Below are 13,295 nucleotides of genomic sequence, written 5' to 3' on the forward strand. Positions count from 1 at the left end.
TCACGTCAAATGCTGGCTTTTCCCAGGCATCACCAGAGCAACCTCTCGATAAGATGGAGCTGGGCTTACTACTTAGTGAATCAAGGAAGAGTATAAGCTACTTCAACAGAGTGTTAGTTGGAGATGGGCAAAGTCACAATATTTATTGAGATTTAGAAGTGTGTTGAAGGTGGGTCTTTCCATGCAGGGACTTGCTTAGGAGAGAGTGAGGATTATGATATAATAGTTTAGGATTGGTGGACAAAACAAGGCAAGGATACTGGGATGAGGAGTTCTGAGTGTCTTGGGGTGGAAAAGGATGTTTGATACTTACTGTTGAAAAGCTGATGGGTCTTTCAAAAAGTTCCTGAAATGAGCCCTAACGTTATTTGGACTTCTTACTTCCTAGGCAAAAGTTTCCTGGAGTGGTAAGGTTATACGATGAAGGTAGTTAAATAATAAAGTTACAACGATGTAGGGAACAGTAGATGGCTCTGATTCTCAACAGTCGTCATCATCGTTATCTGTTAGTGTTTATTGAAGGCTTACTATATCCTGAGTACTATGCTTGGTACTAAAGGTACAGCTATGAACAAATAGGCATGCTTCTTCCTTCTATCCATGAAAATAGAGGCAACTATCCATGGAAATAGACGCGAGACAAATACCCATGTGAATAATTAATTACAAATATGACTTGTAGATGCTGTGACGGAAGAATGTTCCTTGCTAGGACATTGAAGTGTAAATCAGAGGGTCCTGAAATGGTCTGGGGTGCCTGGTAAAATGCTTCTTGCATAGATGCTGGCTGGGTAAAGGAGGCAAGGAGAGGGTGGGGTGAAGGAGACTGAAGTTTATCTTAAGAGCAGGGAGAAACAAAATGTCCCTGTATGTCAGTAAATATTATATCCCTGTGTTCACACACACGTTGGCACTAATAAGATTCTAAGATATATTCACAGTACACAGTGACAGTGTTCAGAGTCATCCAAATTGACACAGTCCGTCAGCAATTGCTTGGCCCATTCTTCTAACTAAACAGCAGTTGTTTGTTGAAAGAATGAGTGACTGTTGAATTAATCAGCACTGTTTAGTTCCTCGGTGACCTCCAACAGATCATTTGCTTATGCGAAGCATACAGAAGCTTGATAGAAGACAAGTTTGCATCCCAGACTAGCCCACTCAGGAATGCAGGGAAGCAGGCACCTCTTACAACCAGGCCTAAAAAGCGGGATGGATTATACATTCCAGTTCCCACTGCTGCTCATTCAGTAGGTCTGGGATGGCACCAGGAAACTTGTATTGTTTTTTTTAAAGTTCCTGGTATGATTCTGATACTCAGCCAGGTTGGGAACATTTTCTATTTGGGATTTGTCTTCAGCGACCCCTGATGGACTTTTCCTGACATCTCTGGATATTCCTAAACAAACAAACAAACAAACCAGTGCAAGATGGAGATAACACAGCCTATTCATACCAACTGGTCCCTTTTAATTGGGGGCTGGGAAGAGGGAGGAGCTGGGAGGACTCTGAGAGAAGTTACATCTTAATGAATTGCTCTGAGTGGTTTGAGGTCTTTGCTCTTTGAGTACAGTTGGAGATGAGCTTGCCTTGTGATGAAATATAGGACATGCATGGGGTTAGACTGTCTAGGTTCAAATTTAGTAGCTATGCAAACTTGGCCAAGTTCTTTCACTCCTTCTTGCCCCACCTGTAATAGAGAGGTGATGTCAGCAACTGCATATGGTTCTTGAAGGGTTAAATGAGATACTACAATGAAAAGCACTTAATACAGAGCCTAGAGTATAGTCAACATGCTGTCCATGGCAGGGGCTGCCCTCCTATCAGGGGAGAGCTCTCTGCCCTGCTGTAGCCGTACACACACCTCGTGAGAAGGCAAACAAGGAAGAACTGATTTCAATTGTGTGGTGTGCATTGCCAGGCATAGAGATGGGCAGAGGCAGATTTGCTTGTATTTGGAAATCAAGCACTTGAAAAGTGATTCTTATCTTGAGATTTGATTCCTGATTTTAGCAGGATCTTACAGCAGTTTCCTTCATGGAAAAGAATAGCAGTTGGCATGGATAGCTCATGTTATGCATGGGTTATTGGTTTCTCTTTCAAATTCATGTCTGAGGTAACCTCTGTCTCTTTAAGGCTGAACCAAACACATCTGACTTACATATTAGACAGGTTTAGAGCAGCCAGAATAAAGCAGGAAAATGCACTTCAGGACTCAAAAGAGATAAAACTTTTTGTCATTCCCTACCTTGCCGATGAGTTGAGCGTGGAATTCACTTAGCCGATAAGGATGGTGACATTTTTTTTCCTCTTTGAAGTTTTATCAGATAAAAGTCTTACAAAGCCATATTTACCGTCCACTCAGAATTTCAAATGTTGGATAATGGATTAAAAAAAAAACAAAACCCTTGAAGATGTGAAAATTGTGGTGAAATAAGAGTTTGGAAACTTTTAATGAGTGTAAACCATGATATTGGTAAAGCTACCCTATAGAATTAAAATAATGAGGATGAATTTAAAATGCAAACTGTTCTAAATCCCTTAAGAGAAATCCTTAGAGAAGAGCTCACTGCTTGGCATGTGTCATTAATGATTGGTAAACGATTTTGTATCATTTACCAGGATGATACCAATATTCCTGATACTCAAACTCCAGATGACAGACAGTGTAGGTGTAGTCCTACTGAGAGCACACCTTTGTCCCTGCAGCACAACCATGGAGTTAACAACGAAGCAGAAAATCATGGCATTTCCCCTGAGAGAAAGAGAAACATGAGTTGTGGACCCATTGTTGAGTGTAGCCTTGGAGACCTCCACAATTTCTACTCACTGTTTTCCAGTACGTTACAGAAGAGAATGATTAATGAGATTTCCAACCCAAAGATCAGAGGTTCATGGAGGTTCTTAAAAGGAAAGGAACTTTATTTTCTTAACTAGAGTTCTTGTCATCTCCAGAGGATGGCATTGGGGGCAGTGTTGAGTTCAACTAACTGATATCTCCATGGTGAAGTTATGTGTGTCCCTCACTGGCAAAATAAATGGAGAAATGACTTTAGTGTTAATTACATTGGCATCCTCAAGTATCTTTTTCAACATCCTTACAAATTCCAGGAAGTCCTAGATTCGTGAGAAGAATCACGCAGCTGATACTGGATTAAGTTTATTTGTGGCATACGGACCAAACTCAAATGTGGAATTCTTCCAGAACATAGATAATCTAGAATATAGTCTCCACTATCTCTGTAAGTACTTGTTTTGATTTAATTACTCATAGGGAATGTTTGCTTAACTAAGGCGGTACTTGTCTGCCAAGAATGACACCGATATAGTTTTATCTATACCTATCTAGCTATGAGCAACCCTTTCCTGCTGACTTTCTAAATCCCTTCTCTGTGGTTAATCACCACCATTCTGTGAGTACTTCATGGGCACCAGAGCATTTTTTTCATGTATTCTCGTACTTAATCCTCATTAACAACCCTAGGAAGTAGGTGGCATTCATTCTGTTTTACAAATGAATTCAATTGAACTTTACGAATGAATTAGAACCAGGGCCTGCAGAACGCTGAGGCCCACGCCTTCAATCAGTGTGCTATTCTGCCTTCTGTCACAGCTGGTTCCACGGCCCCTGGTCCTCCCAAGGAATCGGTGGCTGACGTGTAGGACCAAAGCAGAGTTACGTTGTGTCGTCTTATGCCTCCCCTTTTCCTGTTGCCTTTCAACCACACTATTGGGCAAGCATTTGTGAAGGAGGAGAGTTGTGGTGAAAAGGAGGAGGTGACAGAGTTCCCATCCTCTACTGGCAGAGTTTGCTCGCATGGGAATATATGCAACCCTAATGAGAGAATGTGCGTGTGCACAGAATTATACACAACCATGCATCGTGGGCATGCGGGCACATATGGTTGAACTGCACTGTAGTAAATTAAATCAGTGTTGGCGTCGTTCAGAAATGGGAGGAAAGATGCGGACATTAGCACCTCTCGAAGCCTACAAAATGCCTGGTTCTTTGCACACAAGAATTCATTTACTTCACAAAATACCTGTAAGATATGCAGTATTTTTGCCATTATACAGCTGGAGCGTACAAGACAGATTACGTAACTTGTCCAAGTTCACAGAATTCATACATAACGGAGCCATCATTTGATATCTTGGCTGTATTTTCTCAAACCCACCCCCTTTCCTACTATACTTCTCTGCCTGCCTGGCAAGGAGAGTCATTAGAATGATCGAGAATATGGCAGATAGATCAGGTGCAGCTGATAGTTGATAGAGGTTTTCCCCAGTCAGTCTACACAGTAAAAGCAGCTGGGTTTCTGAAGGCTCTGCACTCCCTGCCCTGTATTCTCTGCTTTGTTTTTCTCCTTAGCTCCTACCACCACCTTACATATGATGTATTAACTTGTTCCCTCCCATTGGGATATAAGTACTACTTAAACAAGGCCCTTGGTCCCTTCATTGCTGGGCTGCTTTTGCCTAAAATCATGCTAGGCATTGAATATGATGTTCACCAGCTATCTGTTGAAATAATGATCGTATCTGTGATTGAACGGTTTCTTGACAAATGACCCAAATTTCGTGTTTATGCCTAATGATGATGACCATTCATGATCAGTCACAAACGATGATGACATTAGAACTTTAGTCTGAAAATTTTCCAAAGACTTTTTTTTTTATTAGCCCACGGAACGAAGGAGAGGGCTGTGAGCTGTGAGTGGAGGGAGACAAAAGCTTCAAAAAAATAATCATCTGTTTATCCTGTCTGTGCTTTGGGTTAGCATGCAAAGTCGACAGTTACTTTGAGAAATAATTCGTACAATGCTAAAAAAAAGGATATCCTGTGTGTTTGGAAACAAGGGGCATTCATCATATTGAAACAGCACAAACTTTTCAATCCCATCCATTAACTCACGAAGCTGCAAGTTGGTGCAACTGTCTAGCGCCTGTCTATTAGTATTTCCAGACAATGACGGTACAGTACAAAGCAATTTGCTTTTATATAATTTCCTTCATGCTTGCAAACACAACAAGCATCACAGGGAGAGCCAATCATGAGCTAAAGAGAGAAAGGGATGATTTAAAGCGGAAGAGTGGTTCCTTTGCTTTGGGGTATGAGAAACAATTATTTCAATAGGCCGGGGCTTCTTCAGGAAATCAGGTGAATAAGAATGCTTGTCTGGCCTGCTGCTTTCTCCGGATTGCTTTGCCTAAGTAACTTTTTCTATTTAAAGGATTTCTTATTGAGCCATAGATGCTTTTAACATGATGAAGGCTAGATTTGCCTCCTATAAACCTGGAAGCAGTAGCTCCATTTCCCCCCACTTTTCCCAGAGATCATCTGTTCTAACATTGAACCACAATGGGAAATACTGCTACTTTTATCATAGGTCCTGCAGTTGAAATGTGCTTGTATTTTAGCCACATTTGAGAAGCCAATCTTCAAATAAACTCCTTTTCAGCTCTATGAACAGTTTTCATTCATTCATTCATTAGTTAATTAATTAATTAGTTAATTAATGTATTTGCTTGTTTTGGAGAGGATTAGCTTGTTTGCCTCTCTCGAGATATATATATATTTTTATAACTTTATTTATTTTTTGCTACGTTGGGTCTTCGTTGCTGCATGTGGTCTTTCTCTAGTTGTGGCGAGCAGGGGCTACTCTTCGTTGCGGTGAGTGGGCTTCTCATTGCAGTGGCTTCTCTTGTTGCAGAGCACGGGCTTTAGACTCGCAGGGTTTAGCCATTGTGGCGCTCAGGCTCAGTAGTTGTGGCTCACGGGCTTAGTTTTTCCGCAGAATGTGGGATCTTCCCAGACCAGGGCTGGATCCTGTGTTCCCTGCATTGGCAGGCGGATTCTTTACCACTGTGCCACCAGGGAAGACCCTCTTGACATATATTTTTTTAAACTTCCTTTGTGTTTTAACTGACAGATATAACTAGGCATTCATTAGGTTTCTGTAATAAGCTGCAAAGTAGTAAAGGTCCCTTTGAAGTGTCAGGCGTTTCACTAGGGTTTAGAGCTAGAGAGGAGATAGACACAAGCATGGCCTCAGAAAGCTTCTTGACCCTAGAGAGCTTAGGAAAGACGGGTCCTTGAGCCCAAATCCATTGCTTATGGGAGATTCAAAGCCTTCTCCATGATTCCTTTGAATTCAAAGGGGTTTATATCATGTGATCCCCTATGTCCATGGCTCCTTGTTTTCTGCAGTGTCTCCTGGGTATTTGAACTCTGACATCCAAATTCTTTGTGACACTGGATTCCATGCAATTCAAACACACTGTTGATGAGTTGAGCAGATGTTGATGAAGATCTGAAGGACACTGCGGGGCTTGTGTCTCATGAGGCAGAGTCCCCATGACAACATCGCTGCCCTCGCAGCTTTGCCTCCCTTCAATGAAGAGCCCAGTTGTACGGTTTGCCCTTCTCGCCTTCAGTCTCCTTTTCCAGACCGAAAAATACGCAGACATACAAACATCCTCCTGCACACACTGTGGAGAGGTTTTGCCTTCTGCTGTCTCCGTACTCAGTCCACCTCCCACCTCCAGTAGGACCCGCCTACTCCCCACCCCTAGCTTCCCTCACCTGAATTTCTTCTCTAAACATTCGCCGTCTCTCAGCCTCTACTCTGAGTCCGCTGCAGGCTCTTCTCCACTCCACAGGGAAACTGATGCTCCAACATGCAGATCAGGTCAGGTCCATGTCCATGATGAATAGCCTTCAGAGGCTCAAGATGAAACTCCTTTCAAGGGACCCAGACCACACTTCTCCGTACGACCTCTCAGGTCTTTGCCCACCTCTCCTTTCTTCTCCTCTTCTCTGTATTCCAGCTGCACTGGTCTTGCAGTCCTTCAAAGTACCTTGCTTCCTTCCATCACCGAGATTTGCACGGGCTGTTCCTCTGTCTGGAATATTCCCCACCCCCATCTCACCAATCTCCGAATCCAGTGGTCTCTGTAATCTGGTGGTGCGTCTTCAGTGTTTAACACAAGGACCAGCACCTAGAAGACACTGATTAACCTCTGAATGAATCAGTACATGAATGATCAATGAATGAATGGAACGAAGTGAGTTCTGAGGTTGCCATAGAGATAGCATTGTCTATCCGATGAGGTGCAAGTGCTCTACAGATTCATGCCCCCAAAGCCATCGGATAACCACAGGTTAGTTTATGCACATGTATTTCCTTCCTCTGATAGCTGTGGGGACATAGGAGCAATGGCACCCTACTAGCAATGATCACACCTAACATCCTGAGCTGGGTTTCTAATACCATTTTCCAGTAACTCCTTGAAGAAACAGCTCTCTCCAGGACTAGGAGAGGAAATATACAAGGTGAGCCAGGAGGATGTTATACTGCCAAAAAGTAAGCAAGTGCTAGAAAACAGAGCAATGGGGATTTGTCAAAGGAATTGAGGAGCCTGAGAAAACTCCCAGTGGCCAAAGCTGGAACACTTTGCACAACAAAAATAAAGTAGTATTGGATTATAACCCACAGTATAAACTAAATATCCGTAAGTTCATACTGATATAAATAAATGCTTGAATAAACTAATACATGGGAGAGAAGAAACGAATCTCCTGGGCAGAAGAATTCCAAATCATTTACTTACATACTCCATCCTTAAAGAGGTGAAGCAGAGCTCTGCACTCTTGAGCACTGGCTATGCACTGTGATTTTTTCCCAAAAAGAGCAGCGTGAAAAGGGGGAGAGGAGAGAGCAATTTTACAGTGGAGAAACCTGACAGGCACCTCCTCAGCCAGGAGATCAGAGTCACATCAGCAGCGAAAACTCATGTTGACTGTATGTCCCCTTGATCGGAGGTGATGAAAATAGAACTTTCCTTGTGTGATCTCCCTCCCAAGACCTATAACCCTAGTCTAATCAGGAGAAAAATGTTAGACAAATCCTGATGGAGGGATGCGCTACCGAGTCCCTGAGCAGCACTTCTCATAACTGTCAAGGTCTTAAAAAATAAGGAAAAACTGAGAAACAGTCACAGCCAAGAGGAGCCTGAGGAGACGTGATGGCTAAGGTGCCATTGCTCTGATATCTGGGGTGGGATCCTAGAACAGGAGAGGGACATTAGGTGAAAACCAAGGGGATCAGCCCAAGTGTGGGCTTTAGTGAATAATAACGTGTTGATATTGGTTCATTAATCTGACAGATGTACCCTACCAATATGATGTTCATAATAAAGAAAATTATTAATGGGTGTGGGCTCTATGAGAACTCTCTCTGCAATTTTTCTATAAATCCTAAAGTGTTCTAAAAAAATTAACTCTGTGAAAGGAAACTAAAAGTCATGGGCCAGTCACTCTTCTAGCAGCCGGTGATGGATTCCCCCTTCCTGGTGCCCTGGGCCAGGACTGAACTGTGACTCTGCCCTTCTGCACCTGGGGGCATGGGCTTGGGGCAGTGCCCACACAGCAGCAAAGTCACTCTCCCTATTCTCTCCCCTCACGCCCTGCCTGCGGATTTTATTTTCCTTTGCTTCAAACAGCACTCAGCAGCCGCCACAGGCAAATATCTGGCTGCCTGGCCCGCTGTTGTTCAACACACTGGGGAAAAAAAATGAGACTTCTTGCTGGAGACTGAGTCTCTGAGCAAATAAACAGAAAAGAAAAATGGTGCCTGTGGTGGGGTGACCAGGTCAAGAGAAAGAGTGGGGGCCAGGTGATGGAGAAGTCTTTTGCTGACTCTGCTCAGCTTTTGGGGAAATCCTGTCCTTCTCCTCTCCCCATTTACACTATTCCCCAGACTCCAAGCACCACCACCACCCGCAACCCACCCAGCTTATCAGTGATTGTAAGGAGGGTGGTGTTGACACTGGCGATTACCATTCCTAGAGTGTAAGAGTTGGGCCAAGCTGTCTCAGTCTCTAGCTTTCATGCTGGTTTTAGATGCTCTTGCATAAACTCTCTCTTGCTTCTTGCTTTCTGAATTCCGTACTGGGCACTGGAAACACATTGGAACTGAAAGTGATGGTGCAAAGACCTTGGGGAATCTCAACGGCGGTTTAGTAGCAAACAGAGGTTTCAGCTTCCAAAACTTCAAGGTGAAGAGTGGGCGCTGGGTCTGCCTAGTTCACCCTCCAGCTGTGCAACTTTGGAGAAACCATTTAACACTGATGAACCTGGGGAAATACTAATGCAGAATGGGGAAACACTAATAATACCTGCTTCCTAAAACTGTGTGAAGATTAAATGCATCAACACAGATAAGGGACTTTAACAGTGCCCAGTATCCGGAAAGCTCCTAATAAATGTTAGCCCCCCTGCAAATTAATTGTGTATACTTAAAATGTGAAGCAGTAATATTTTCCATTTCACCTCCTCTTGATCAAGCCTTGTCTTATTTTAGAAAAAGATTAGAAATCGTCAGCCTGAATGTAATAGTTGTAATTGAGCAGAAATTTTGTCCAGATTATTAATTCCCTAATCAATTCCATAGGTAAAGTTCAAACTGAGAAGTCTCATTATTCTCCATTATTAATAATTTGAATATTCCATTTACTGAGTGACTATTACATGCCATACTGTGGTAAGTGCTTTATGTGCTTAATGCCTTATCTTTCCAACAGCAGGAGGTAGATACTATTATTCATTTTACTTAACCTGACATCAGAGAGGTTAGGGGACATTCCAGGTTTGCAAGGCTTGAAGCTAGGTTTCAGAACAGGGCTTGCAGATTCCAGAGATAACCTCTCCATTGCGATGCTCTCTTGCCTCTGTTTGTTCAATAACTTAGAAAAGAGTGGTTAGAGACATCTTGTATCTCCCTGTTTTTATGGAGAGGGGGGATGAAGGAGAGAAGGTGCTGTTTGCACAGGTATGAAGGTGGTTCAGTGCCAGAAGAGCATGGAGCATTTGAAATGTATTCAGGCAGCAAGTCTAAGACCCTGGAGTCTCTTTTCTTCCTTGTTTATCCCTAAGCTCCGTTGGTTTCCATGGAAGGTGGATTGTCTGAGGAGTCAGTCTCTAATAGTAAAATGTTCAGCTTGTGGCTGAGAAGGGTCTTTGGAACACTCATGGGCTTCATGAATCGCTAAAGATGGAGATTTTCAGCCCTTTAATGGGAAGATTTCCGTGACGTGTTTTATGGTATTTTTAGGGCTAGAGTATATTCTCAGAATGAGAGAAGCCCCCAAATGTTGTCACTCGTTAGCCCCCTGCTTTATTAATTATGCCTTATCATTGGTGTATGAATACAGTGAAAATCACTTCATCTAGAGAGGATCATTCCCTCACAGCCTGTTGACTTTTATACCTATTGCTGGCTGCTTCCATAATTGAGGTTTTACAGACCTTCAGTCTACTAATTTCTTCTACCCCAAATGGACCTGGTGTGTCATAAGCCATCCAGGATTTGACAACCTACTACGTGTGCCTCATGGCATCTTCAAAGTCAACGAAAGCTTTGAGGATGTTTAAAAAATACACTTGATACAATTTAATAGTATTTATATGAACTATAAAGCTTCATCTGGTGCTTAAAATTAACACTGGGATATTAGATCATTAAATTAATGGGATGTGATCTGTGTCTTCCAAGATTTCAAAAACACCATTCTTTTAATTGTTAATTAGGGAAAGTACTGATCACGGAGCATGAGGAACAATTTTGCTTATTTTCGATGTGTTGTGTGTGATTATGTGAATTATTAACTCTGAGTGGCATTCAATTTAGTTCATTTCTGTGGCTTTATGAACTATTTCCAGTCTGCAACTGTTCTTGTTTTCAATTTAAAAATATGGCATATAGATTTCAGCCTGTACCTTGTAATGAAAATAAGAAGGAAAAAAGCCTTTCTTTTACATAATTGTGTAATATTTCTTTATAGGATTTGTCCCACCTTGTACCTGCCTTAAAGACTTGCCTTTAAGAGATCGTGATATGCTAAAATTTTGGCAAAAAAAAAAAAAAAATGGGGCTTTTATTGACCGTGTAGTTAGTGCTATTACACCTGCACTGCTGGAACAAAAAGTTCTTATCAAATTTACTGAGATTATTTTAACATTCTGAAACAGATTGTCCACACTATATTTGGAAAAAAGTCCAAGTGAAAGATAGATGCATTTGCAGCTTACATCTCAAGTTTTATTATAGTTGTCATTGGATGTTTTTGAAACTCTCTACTCTTCTGTTTTATAGAAATGGCAATGTCACTCAATTCCATCCAGTATTACAATGCAGTTGTAACATTCCAGGGAAGGATGGACCACCTATTACTTGACAAAGCCTTTGTAAAATAGATGATGCAATTTCAGGAGTTTTGGAAATAATCTTCCCAGAAATGCACTTGCTCATTATAGGTTTTAATAAAAGTATGTTCTGCTGTTAAGACTATTCATTTGTGTTCCTAAGATGAACAGGGAAAGGGCCACTCTACTGCACGGTTCCGTGGATGCCTTTACATAGACCGCAATACAAACAGCGCCCCCTACAGTTGTGCAGTGTATAGCCTGGGGTCTCCACAAATCCAAGTTTCCCCAGGTTATTTACGCTGAAGACCAGCATCTTTGCTTTAATGGGGTCCTGTTGTCTTCTTTTCCTTTAGGCAGGTATAGCTTGCATTTGAAAGCAGGCTGAGAAGACCAGGCTGAGCCCCATGTCTAAAATTTTCATCTTTAGGCATTCTTCTCAGCAAAGTATTTTCTCCTTCTAATGTATTACAAATATGTAATATTGGCAGACTAACTGATAGCCACATCGCATTGTCAGGTGAATTTCAGTCACTTAAACAGGCTCAGGAGAGATGGGACATGGTGTTGAAGAGAAGAAAAATAGCAAAGATTTTGACACCCAAAGCACTGCTCAGGTGGGCAAATTTGGTGAAAGGGTATAGACACAGAACCTCAGACACTGGGAACAAGATCGGGGTGCTGAGAAAAGATACTGTTCAGTGGTTCTAAAAGTTGGCGAATCAGAATGACCTGGAGGCCTTTACAAACTACCAGCACTTGGAGCCGCCTCCACTCGAGGCCAATTGAATCAAAATGTCTAGGGTGGGGACACAGGCATGTACAGTTTTCAGATATCTCCAGATCTTTCTTGTGCACAGAGTGGAGAACCACCGGGCAAGAGAAGCACTAAGAAAGGAAAATGAATACAGGGACCCTTTCATCCATCCATCCACCCATCTATCCATCCACCATTCATTCCATTTATCCATCCATCCAAACACCATTGCATTCATCCATTTATCCATTTATCCATTTATCCATCCATCCATCCATTTAACAAACACTTATTAAGAACTTCCTATGTGCTACCCACTGTTCTATGAGTTGGAGATAGAGATGAGAACAAAACAGACAAAACCCCTATCTTCAGGAGTTGCATTCTAGTGTACTTAATCAAATCCTTCCTGATTCACTAGAAATCAAGTCTGGGGGGTAATTACAATATACAGCCTTTCACCAAAAGCACAGCAGAATCATTTTCATTGTAGTATTATTTTAAACCACAAAAAGGAAGTCTTGCCCCCCCCAACAAAATCCAAAATTTAAATAATAAAGAATCCATTCTGTAATGGATTCATTCTACTTCTATTTGTGAAATTCGCCTCTTTTGAATGACCACCTGACCCCCATGCACTCCCTACTTTCTTTTGCCTAATTTGTCAGGGTAAAACTTGTAACACAAGGCAACACTCGTACAGATGCCCTGATGCTTAGATCTGCCTCCCAAATGCTTTGGGAATTTCCATAAAATTGAATCTACATAAAGAATACATGGTCAGGGGTTCCTGCACTGAGGCAAGGTGCTAAATTTGTCTGATGTGAGGCCACCTGCTCATATGTCATCTGTTGGCACCAGCCCATGCATTTGTGTGCCAGGACTTATGAAATTAAGTTTACCTGATGCTCCCTGACAGCAGATTTCTGTTACAACGTGCAAATTAGATTAGGTTAAAGTAGAGGGCAGAGTAAATGGACGGCTTCATAGAGTGATACTAGAATAGTGATGGCCTTAACCAGAAGGTGACTGGTTACGGTCCAGCTTGGGTCACTGGTGATCACAGGTTCCTGTTATTGATGCCCGTGCAGTGACCTGTGCAGAAATGCATGGTTTATTCTTTATTGGATTTTACGGTACAGCCAAACATCACATTATTGGTGGGACTTCACTGACCTTTACTCCGGAATTTGAGGAAGGAAGGTCGAGCAGTGAATAGGTGATGGATACTAAATAAACTAGTTGTCTCTTAAATGTGGCTTGGTCCCCAGTCTGAATGTGTGACATGAGTTAGGAGACAAGGTTGTACGTCTCCACCCCCCGCCCTGCCCC

General features: G+C 42.2%; 1 protein-coding gene across 8 annotated transcripts in view; it reads left to right on the forward strand.

Moving 5' to 3' along the window:
* Positions 1-13,295, forward strand: part of RBFOX1 (RNA binding fox-1 homolog 1) — a 1,483,287-nt gene that overhangs the window by 291,084 nt on the left and 1,178,908 nt on the right. The gene's annotated exons all lie outside the window — the stretch shown is intronic.

This window comes from Delphinus delphis, chromosome 15 (genome assembly GCF_949987515.2).
Source record: "Delphinus delphis chromosome 15, mDelDel1.2, whole genome shotgun sequence".
In the NCBI taxonomy this organism is placed as follows: Eukaryota; Metazoa; Chordata; class Mammalia; order Artiodactyla; family Delphinidae; genus Delphinus; species Delphinus delphis.